The 9,444-nt window shown below is 45.9% G+C and overlaps 1 long non-coding RNA gene across 2 annotated transcripts; it reads right to left on the bottom strand.

Moving 5' to 3' along the window:
- Window positions 1-2,756: 2,756 nt before the first annotated feature.
- LOC102011164 lies at window positions 2,757-7,975 on the bottom strand. Of its 2 annotated transcripts, none has more exons than XR_001233149.1 (3): window positions 7,913-7,975; window positions 4,172-6,389; window positions 2,757-3,225 (listed from the first exon to the last, which is right to left on the bottom strand). It is a non-coding gene; the product is annotated as an uncharacterized LOC102011164 (long non-coding RNA). The 2 variants fall into 2 exon arrangements; XR_001233150.1 differs by lacking the exon at window positions 7,913-7,975 and adding an exon at window positions 7,804-7,900.
- Window positions 7,976-9,444: the final 1,469 nt, after the last annotated feature.

Raw genomic sequence — 9,444 nt, 5'->3', positions numbered from 1 at the left:
TTCAAAGCACATTGCTAATTTTTAAGTGTAGGACTGGGCACACAGGCTCAGTCACTTCTCCACATATAGAGTGGCTTCCGCTCAGTCTCGCCTAATTCCACCAGTGACTGTGAGAATTACACACAGCAATGGATATAAAAGGGTCTTGTAAAATATAAAGCACAATAAAATACTATATTTGGTAGTATTTCACATAATAAATCAGGATATATAAAGAAGATGATTAATTTAATTGTGGAGAATTAACTGGGTTAATAGAATGAAGTACACAGTTAATTGTGAATTAAAAGCCTGAAGTTTATTTAATTCTTATCCATTCATTATTTGTTGTCATATTCAAGATACACAAATACGCAAGTCAACAGAGAGGAAAAAGCAATTAGTAAAACTGGAAAATGCATTTCTGTGTCTCCTTTCATCCCCAAGACAGAGCACAATGCATCCGTCCTGATTAGAAGAGTCCAGCATGAAGATTTACAGCTCACAGATCGGGGCTGGCCCCTGCTGTCCCCACAGTCACCTCCCAGGGAGGAGACCCCACTCATTCACTGACTGAGGAAGGCCTGGCCCCACACGCCCACCCTGACCCAACTCACTGAAAATGGCCACGGTCCGAGCATGGCTATCCTGTGGGACGGGCACGGCCTGGAGACATCATCGAGGCAGTCAACAGCGGCAGACTACAGGTGGGTGATGCATAAATGACAACCATGACAGCAAGCAAGGCCGTAAGGACAAATGGTCAAGTAACAGTGAAACAAAGCCCGCAGAGAAGCGGAGCTCTCCCTGGTGCCCAGGGCACCAGCGTGCACAGTGAGGGGTGTGGAAGGAGGCAGCGGAGAGCAGCCAGTCTCTAAGTGCTGTGCACTTGAGGGGGATCCCTGCTTGCGCACCACAGATCCTGCAGCGCGGGCTGAGCACCTGGGAACGCCTGGATACCTCGGGAAGCACCAGTAAGCGCGGCAGCTCAGCAGTGGGGATGGGCGGTGATGACAATGGCAGCAGCACTGGCCGGTGTTGCCCAGTGAGTAACTGAAAAGAAAATAGGAGGATCAAAGAGCCTCCCTCCCTTCCTAGGTGCAGGAAGGAATGTTACGAAATCTAGAGATGCAGACAATGAGCCGACCCCCAGGACTTGCTGCTTCCTTACCTGGGCCATGCTGAGGAGGAAGCCAGCCTGGGGCAGAGCCCAGGACTGACTGGAGGAGACTCAGGGCTCTGTGGGGAGACAGGCACACTGCAGGAAGCCAGGAAGGTCACCTGGAGGGCTGCGCAAATGCGTTGCCAAGGACGTTTCTTGTCTCCCACTTCAGGTCCCTCCTGTCAGTCATGCTGACTGCTCCAGTTGCTGCTGCAGTCACTGATTTCATAGCTTCTGACCAAGTGCACGCAAGTGCAGCCAGAGACAGTTTCACCCCGGGCCAGCACTGATAATCTGCCTGTCGTCTCTGGAATTCCAGCTCATCCTGGTGTGCTGTCCACTGGATCTAGAGTTCAGTGCAACCCCAAACCCACGTCTGACCAATTTGGGAACTGACACTAACGGGGTTCTGTACTTCTCTGGGTGGACGCTTTTAAAATTCTTGTCATAAAAATTGGAAGTTTTCATGGGATTAAGACCAATGCACTATGGCAACAGCCAACACACGAATTCATCCTTCTTCCCCTTCATCTCACTCCCCTACACTTGATTGCTAGGATAGTGTTGCTAAATAAATTTCTCAGATATATCCCATTATTTCAGCACCACTTGTGGGGATACCCAGGCTGGGACCATCTGTGCAGGAAGCAAATCTTCAGAATGTGAATGTGAACCTGAACCACTGTTCAGTGGCACAGCGGCAGAGAAGACCCTGTGGACAGTGGGAGATCACGACACAACTTCTGTCCCCGGAGCTGTGGGCCACACTGAGGATGGGACACGGGCTTCTGCAGCAGTTGAGACATTGCAAACGTGTAGGGGAAAAGGTAATACACAGATTGTGAATCTGACATTCTGTAATTGCTTTGAAATTGTTATGAAAAGAAAATAGGAGAATCGACTTTACCTCCCAAGGTTGCAGGGAAGAATTTTATGAAATCTAGAGATTCAAGATTATCCAGGAGTAAATATAACCAAACATATAACATCCCCAGGTTCTCTAGACCAAAGCAATGCCCTGAGAGACTAGAACCGAGTCCTATGAGTTGGGACGGGAACATTTGGGAATGTAATCCTGAACCCCTAAATTTCACTGAATTTTCCATGCTGGCTGAAGCAAATTCTTCTTTTGTGTGAGGAGTGTGACCTTCCATCGCCTGGAGACCCCATACTAAAGATGTCCAAGGCTAGACTTTCTTTAGGTAATGGCCTAGCAGCTAGGACCAGCTCTGTCTCTGCCTCCTGCCTCCAAGAGTACAAACACAAAGATGCATTCCCTCTTAAAAGCGCAAGTCCTTTACAGAAAAGAATTACACGGTCTGGCTAAATTCCTTTGGCAGGAATCAAGGAATGTATGTAAAAGTGAGCCTTCAGGGAGTTAGGCGGAGTCCAGAATAGGACTGGGTGAGAAAGGGTTAATGTTAGCACCCACCCATGATTTAGAGCATAGTGTCCCACAAAGACACCATAGCAAGAGCTAAGAAGAAATTTTAGTAAACAATAGTATCTTCCCATTAGTTCTCTGGTGTAAGTCAGTCCCACTTTGGTAGAAAGGGTTAAGTGGGGACTGTGAAATTATTCTCATGCAACCAGGACAATAACGCACAGCCAATCACACATTCTGGAGGAGTTCACAGAGGTGAGCACCACGATTAGGAGGTGCAGGGTGAAATTCCTCATCGTGCCCCTTTGGTTTACCTCTTTGGCTGCTACAAAACTGAGATGGGGCACGACGAAACAGTGGCAGCTTGGTAACGGCTACAGTGGAGAATGCAGCATTTTAATGGTCTAGATCGATGCTCCTCTGGTAGGTCGTGTGCAGCTGCTGAACTGGTGCTCTCTTCTGGATCCACTTAATAAGGGGGCTGTGGAAGTGCTCACTCAGCTGGGGAAGGCGTAACACACGGTGCCTCAGAGCCGTCCTAACGCTATTGCTCTCTGCCAAAGTAGACTCTGCAAGGACCTTGATCATCTCCACATTCTGGAGAGCATTGTGCTGCCGAAAAGCTTGCAGACGCAGAAGCCTCCCACAGTAGAGGGCACCGGAAGGATCCAAAGATCTGGGCAGTTCTGGGAAATCCCTTCTAAGACAAAAATACAAGCTGTTGCAGCTCTCACACCATAAGACAAGGATAAAATATAAGGCTTGTCAAGGCCTCTGTGGACTTTGAAACCAACATGCACAACATTTGTGCGTATTATATTCATCAGGTAACCCTGAAGCGACAGTTTTCAGTGAATCTATAGCAAGCGAGGAGTCCTCAGCAACTTCACTCCACCACTCAGACCACGTAAGCTGGCAAAGCCAATGGCAAGAGAGAGGCCAAGCTAAGGAAAGACATTTTGTGGAGTCTCTGGCAAGCCACAAAGGGCTGTCCCAGCAGATTCTCCATCCTAGAGCAAAGCTTTGCTTTCTGCTTCAGAGGATCATTCTATCTTTGCAAAATTAATCCAAACTTCTACCAACCTTTAGCAGGGTCTGAGTCCCATAGCTTCCCGTGAACTAGGTCCTACCAAATCCACAGAGAAACAAGGTAGCGAATTCAGAACAACAATCTGTAGCCTGAGAATGGTGTCAAAATGAGCACATCGTCTTCCAGGACTCATTGCATGCACTGACTAAAATGCAGCATTTGGTGCCGTGCTTCTTAAACTAGAAGTTTTTGGCACTTCTCACCGTGGAAAACTCAAATCTACCCCAGGGGCGCAGAAGCTGAAGGTCAAACATTGCTCCTTCTCTCTCTGAGACGCATTTCCAGTGACCCATTGTTCGAATTCCCACTCTCCCACAGGTTTCTGCTGTATTAACAGTCCCGGTTCCCAGAAGACAGCACTGCCATATAATGGTGCCACAAGAATTCACTCTGTCTGAAGTAACACCTGACATCTAGTCATTCACAGTTTCTTGTTATAGTAGGTGGCTGGCAAACAGGTATCTTTTTAACAAGGTTACACACCTTGGTTATCATGAGCATCTAGGATTGCTGCTAAAAAAAAAAAACAGTCCAGAAAGAAAGAAAAATATCTTACCTTCATCCAGAGGGTTCGCTGGACTATCTGCTCTCAATTCCACAACTCATGGCAACAATGAATATCAGGTCACCACTACTGCAGCTCCCGGTGGAAGAACTCAGGCCTGTCCAGAGAGGGGATCTGCATCACTCTGCTCTGCGCGCAGCTGGACTCACCACTGTTCTGGCCAAAAGTGGATAAATCCAGAATGACAGATGGAGAACTTAGACTACTGATGTCCAATATGGCATCAAAATCAGCTTTAATTTCAGTGACATAGCTTGTTCAGTTACCTGCTACCTTAGGTCTTTGAGAGTTTATCTAGCCACCACTTTGAGGAGGAATCTGTGAAAGGCTGGATGTAGGGTGAACACGAGCAGATCTGCGCAGTGCGAAGGGTGGATTGCTTCAGTATCGATTCCTGCTGTGGCCTTGGCTGGGGAAACCAGCCCTGCACACACTGCTGCTGGGTCCCCAGCTCAGTAAATCATGCTATTCAATATTGCATGGTCATCAAGTACCAGAGTTTCCTAATCTCCTATGCCGGTTTTTTTTTTTTTTTAGATTTATTAAAATTTTGACTGGCACATAGTTGAGGTACAGTGTGATATTTCAGTAAAGGCATATGACATATAAACAAATATATTTCCTCGATCAGGGAAGTTGGCTGGTCCATCACCACAAACACCATTTCTTTGTGTTGGGAGAAACACTGAAAATATTACAAGCTATTCTGAGTTGTGTAAGTAGTTGCTGCCAACCATGGTCGTCGTGTGGTCATCTGCACTGTTTGGCTGGCTCTCCCCGGGCGGGACCTCAGACCCGCCCTGTGTACCTATCAGTTCTGGTGCCAAAGTGTCCTGACGTGGTGGAGACAAACACCTCCAGACACTCACAGACACAGACATAGGAAACCTAGAAATGAAGGAATGTTGATGCCTTTAGGGTCCCCAGGACTGAAATGGAATGAGAGCTGAAGGTCAATACTTCTTTTCTTCCTTTGAGATGCATTTCTTAAGGTTCCTAGAAGATACCGCAGAAGTAGTCCCCAGTGACCTGCCTCAGTTGACCATGTTTCTCTGTATTTCCCTTCCCTTCCTGACTTTACTGCTCCGTCTTCTCTGTGTGCCTGGCATCTCTTTCCATATAAACACATTGCATGTGGCCCTTTGTCTCGAGCTCGCTTTTAGAGGGATCTCGACTAACACTGGGAAGGATATTGACCTGATTAGGATTGAAACCATGTGTTGGCGGTTCTGCTGCTCTTTGTAATCTCTAATAGAGTAAGTCTTGAAAAGTTCAAAAACTATTTTTTTGAGGATCGCTAGAGTTCCAATAAATGATAAAGACACATACTTTGCAGGAAAAAAAAAAAGAGAAGAAACTGGGAACCCACAAAAATATTATCTCTTGAAAAAGAGCAATTCTGTAATTGGCTGGTAATGTGAATAACACATTGATCATCATCAACAGAGTTGAGGGTATAGAAAAAGCACAGAAGAACAGAAAAGCAACAGAGAGAAGGAGAGAAGAAGAGGTGATTATAGCAGCTTGGATGATTAGAGCTGTTAGAACCAATAAACTTACAGGGAACAAAGAATCACAGTAAGGGAAAAAATAGTCACAGACCACAGCTACCACAGAGCAGAGCTTGTAGTGGCAGCAAGTTTACAGAGAGCCTGCACTATGTCCAGAGTTCGACGTATGCTGATGATTTGATATTGCCGTCCTTGAAAGACTGGAGTACATGGACAAGAACTTGCCTAAAGTGACTCAATTCAGAGCTGACGGACTTTCTCTTTTGTTACAAAGAAGTCATTACCAAATTCAATGTTGTGACGCTTCTCCGCTGTTATTTTTCTTTTCTATGAGCAGTATGTTTTAAATCTCATGCCTCGATCATTAATCCACTTTGAGTTGATTTTTGTACATTACATAAACAGTGATACTTCATTTTCTTGCAGTGGACACTCAGTTATTTTGATGTTATTTGCTGGAAAGATTGTCCTTTCCCCGTTGAGAGACATTGTCACCCTTGTCAAACATCATTTTCTACGTAGGTGAGGGACTTCTGTGCTTCTACTCCATCCCGTCGGTCTGTGTGGCCTTTGTACCCTGTCAACACTACTTTAGGCACAGTGGTGTCTAAATAAGCTTTGAAATCAGAAGGGATGAGACCTCTAACCTCTGAAAAATTTTCATAACATTTAATGCACTAATTTAATTCTTTGTGAATCTGCAAGAGAAGGAGGCAAGGAGAAAAATTTAGGGTTTGTGTTTTTCCTTAAAAACTTTTTTCAAAGGGGCTGGGGATTTAGCTCAGCGGCAAAAGCGCCTGCCTGGCAAGCGCAAGATCGTGAGTTCAGTTCCCGGTACCAGAGAAAAACCAAAAAAAAAAAAAAAATTTTTTTCACAATTTCATCCTATGGAACATGTTTTAGAAAGCACTGCTGTTTCACATAACTTCATAGGTTTTAATAATTCTGACAGCTCTCTAGTCATACAGTAATAACTGCAATTCACTAGATTTTAATAAATCAAGTACTTTAAAATAAAATTATTTTTCATCATAAAAATTCAAATCTTTGCACACATACTATGCAATATTATGATATGACAGCAGTCTTAAAACAATCAGCATTAAATTTTCCTCTGAGAAACACAATAAACCCACCCATGGGTGAAATAAGAACATATTTTATTTCTTTATTAGGTCAAAATCTAAAGGTAAGTGGCCCAGGTCAGGACTGAAACCTCTCTTTGTGAGCCTTCCTTCCCAAGACCACTTTGTGGTCTAAAAGGTATTGGAGCTGATACAAGGCAAATCTGAACGTTTGCAATGACCTAGGACAAGAAGTGCCGTTGTTTGATAATTCACTTAAAGTAAGGCCTTAGAGCAGATTCTGTTATTCCAAAGCCACTTGTAAAAGAGAGCAGACTGGAGACCAATTCTGTGGGCAGTTGCTTAGAGGGCTCAAACCTCACCTACCTCGCGGTAATGTTAAATGCCACGACAGATCAAATTGAAATCTCACGGTAAGACAGGACTAAAAAAGTCACTGCATTTCGGCAAATTGAATTTAACAACCTGTGACTTTTCATTACAAACGATGTTTTGAAGCCTAAGTACATTCTGCTCTCATAAAAAATAAATCCGTGGACGTGTCCACCTGTTTACACACACAGCACTCGCCTGACACTTTGTGTTCCAGGATGGGGCAAAGTCCATCACGACTCCTGGAACCAGTGTGTGTCAGTCTGTATAAATTCCCAAAAGAGGAAACACCCACTGGAGCTACAAATTCATTTTCCATTTCAAAATTACTGCTGTCCTGATTGGTGGGGCAAACTAAACTGCTCTCGAGGTAATATACTGCACTGCACGCAGGTCAACCTCCGGGCTGACACGGTGTGCTCCTCCCTGCTCCCTCTGGACTCGGGGATGGGTCCCCGCTGGAGACCAGTGTGCCAGCCCCTCTCCTTCCAGCCCCGCTCGCCCCTCTTCCCTGCTCAGTCCCAGCAACCCCTCTTCCTTAGCCCTCTTTCTCTGCGGGGCCCCAGTGGTGGGTGGGCCAGGTCTCTCTTGACGTCTCTGTCCACTATGAATTTTTAACTTCCTTTCACTCACCATAAACTGTTTTGATATGTACCTGTTTCCCATCTCATCGCTCTGCAGTCTGACTTAGGCTGGGATGTTTCCCTGAAGCATCACCTGTCTCTCAATCACTGAATAAATGGGTTTTTAAAGTTTTTACTTACGCTGGGCACAGCACTTGATGCTGGGACTACTTTTTCCCCCTTGAAACTATTCCACAGTTAACCTTCTATGAAGTCACTATCCCATAACAAGCTCTATGCAGTCACTACCCCATAACGGAGTCTATGACGTCACACCCGCTTGGGTCTTCCTCTGCAACTTTATTATTCTCTTCCCTTCAGACAGTTCTTGTCAGAATTCTCCAGTGAACTACCCAACTTTCAAAATGTTTCTGCACCTACACATGTACAACTCTAAGTCTGTGCCTTCAATACTTAAGCAACAGCTTCTGGTTCTCCATAAGAACTATAAATCAGGTCTAGGGCTGCCGCTTAGAGGCAAAGCCCTGAGCATGTGGAGGTCCAGGTCCCTGGTTCAATCCCCAGGGCAGCAAGAACACACACAATAAATGCAGCATGTCTAAAGTGACTCTCTTTCTGTGATGATTAATTTCTTCACCAACTTAGCCAGGCCGCAAGACACCTAGATAGCTCACTGAACATCCTTTCTGCGCCTGCCTGTGAAGGTACTTCCAGGAAACATTCCAACAGAACAGAACTCCCTCCTAACACAGGCGGCGCAGCTGGGCCTCCCTGCATCCCCAGCTTGTGAAGAGCAGATCACAGAGTTCTTTGCCTCCATCAGCGTGGGAGCCAGTTCTTGTAGCAGGTCTTTTCTACGCGTACGTGCACAGGGGTCTGCGTATGCATCTAGGAGATTTATCAAAGGAGTGTACCTACTGATTCTGCTTCTGTGGAGAAGCTAATCCACTTGCTTCCTCCACAGTATTCTCCCTCATGCTTTCCTGGTGAGACTTGGAGATATCTTCATCCTTTTCAGCCAAAAACCAGAAGCCGGTGCTGATGCATCTATTTTCCTCATTTGCCAAATCGGATTAACAGGTCTTACTAATTTTACCTACAACATCCGCCCAAATTATTGTAACACCCACCTCTTACACTAGGTCGTCCTTCTCCGAGGTCGTACACACTACCACAGGCTCCTAACTGATGTCCCAGCTTCCAATTGTACCCAGATCTCTGTCCATGCTGTTACCAAGACCTCTGCATGAGAGGAAAACCTGGTTCTGGAGTGGAACTGTAGTGGTTTCCAAAACATAGCTCTGCACCTTGGTGGGGGCTGTCAGGTCCTCTGAAGTCTGTCTCCTGATTCTTTTCTGGGTCTCCCACCTGCTGCCAACTCCAGGACCCAGTACCCACGGCTCCTGCAGCCCTGAGTTACTTGCGAAGCTGTGGACACCTGGTTTGCAGCCTTTGTTTATGTTCTGTCCTCTTCGTTCTTGCTTTCCACCCATCTCCTCCTCATCCTTCCACACCTCTCCCTCAACTCAGATGCCCTTGCCAAGGCCCCTAGAAGGGGTGACTTCACCTGACCTCCAGTCTCTCTCCTGCATGTGCTTTTCCGTGGCATTGCTGCTGGATTAAAATTGTCTATCTTTCTGGTAGGCCTTCCACCGATGACTTGGAAGTTTCTCAACAGCAGGAGCTAGGCGTGGCCAGCCTTTCATCTCCAG

Source organism: Chinchilla lanigera, unplaced genomic scaffold, assembly GCF_000276665.1.
Source record: "Chinchilla lanigera isolate Chin_1 unplaced genomic scaffold, ChiLan1.0 scaffold00002, whole genome shotgun sequence".
In the NCBI taxonomy this organism is placed as follows: domain Eukaryota; kingdom Metazoa; phylum Chordata; class Mammalia; order Rodentia; family Chinchillidae; genus Chinchilla; species Chinchilla lanigera.
This window is presented reverse-complemented; position numbering and strand designations above follow the sequence as displayed.